The following is a 1752-nucleotide window of genomic DNA, read 5'->3' on the forward strand; positions in this document are numbered from 1 at the left end:
TGCCCCCAGGCCCGGCCTGTGTCCCGCGCCGGGCTGTGAGGGGCAGCGATGTCCGGTCCCGCGCCCCTGCGCCCAGGACCCAGCGTGCCAGGGCGCCAGGCATTCGCGCCTCCACCGGCTCACTCGCCCAGCCAGCGCTGACACTGCCTTTGGCTCCTGCTTGGGTGGGCAGGATGGGGCGTGGGACCCCAGATGGGCTGGGGAGCGTGTCAGGGTTGGGGGTGCCACCAGTGGACCCCAGGAAGGGAGCTAGGAGCGCGCACTCAGGGGCCAGCCAGCCAGAGGCAGGGTGTGGAGGCCTTTAGAGGTGGGGGGGGGGGTGGTCAGGCCGTAGGGGTGCAGCAGGGGGCCCAGGTGCCCCCCTCCAGCAAAGGGGCAGTTGAGTGGGGCTGTCGGTCTGGAGGGCGCCCCAGGAGCCGTCCCAAGCCTGCTGGCTCCGGCGCCCGCCCTCCCAGGGGTCACATCTGCCTGGGGACGCCGGCCCAGCCCACGCCAGCTGGGCCTTGCAGGTGCCCCGAGGTCGGGCCTCCCCCCCAGACCCGGCTCAGAACCCTGCCCTCCCTCACCCCGAGACTCTCCGCAGGCCCTGCACAGGCCCTGCCAGGGACCCGGGCTGCAGGCCGACCTCCACCAAGGTCAACAGCCCCTGCCCGGCCGGGCAGCAGCTCTGCCCCGCACTCGAGGCCCGGAGCAGGGCCGGCCGGCACCTGAGGTTCTGAGCCCCGTCAAGGGCTGTGGGGCAGCGGGGACTCTCGAGCGGGCCCGGGAGGGCCTGCTGGGGGCGCGGCCTGAGGCCACGGGCTGGCCCCGGGTCCCGTGCCCAGAGCTGACAGCGCTGGGAGCCGGCACCCCTCCCTGCAGGGACCCGCAGCTGCACACGCACCGCTCCCCCGCGAGACCCCGGACAGGCCGGCAGGGGCGGGGCACCTGGGTCAGCCGGGCGGCAGAGGGCCACAGCCCGCGCGGGCCAGAAAGAGCCCTGCGGGTGGGGGCTGGGGACGAGGGGGACGCGGCGCCCGGTCAGCGCCTGGCACCCAGGAACGGGGAGCTGGCGGAGGGCTGACCCGGCTGCTCGCCCTCCCAGCCCACGGTCAGGCGAGGTCGGCCCAGGCCCAGGTGGAGGGTGGCCGGATACGAGTGCCCTGCCAGGACTGCAGGCCCGGGCAGGTGGGAAAGGGCAGCGCCTGCGTGGGGCAGGAGGGGGCGGGTGTGTGTCGCAGGGCCACGCCGCCGTCCTCTGGTGGACACAGGCCCACGTGTGCCCGACTGCAGCCCACCGCCTCGGGGACACCACACACCCGCTGCCCCACTTTACACTGGCCTGGTCAGTTTGCAGCTTCAGACGCCGCCTGCCCACGGTGTCCCCAATGCCGCGGGGACACTTGAGGGTGCCCCTGCCCCTGCACCCCCAGACGCCTCTTCCTTGACAAGCGTCCCCCGCTTTGCTGAGCCGCACACATGACTGTCTAGCGTCTGCTTCGTCCTCGGACTTACTGGACAGCCCGTGGCCCTGTGCTCATGACACCACCCAGGCGGGGTCAGGCTGCCGCGGCCCAGCCGGCGACGGCACCCCGAGGCCGGGGCCTAGGGCCCCTCCGCCAGTGCACGTGGCGCCCCGCCCGGGGATGGGACAGCCTGGGGTCCCCGCGGCTCAGCCAAGAGCTGTGGGCTTGTCCGGCGGCCACCGAGGGAGCCAGAGCCAGAGCCCGGCCACACGTCAGGCGTGGCGCACACGTGGCCCCGTGGCGGGGC

The sequence above is a fragment of the Condylura cristata genome, unplaced genomic scaffold (assembly GCF_000260355.1).
Source record: "Condylura cristata isolate star-nosed mole 26May11 unplaced genomic scaffold, ConCri1.0 scaffold00004, whole genome shotgun sequence".
Classification (NCBI taxonomy): domain Eukaryota; kingdom Metazoa; phylum Chordata; class Mammalia; order Eulipotyphla; family Talpidae; genus Condylura; species Condylura cristata.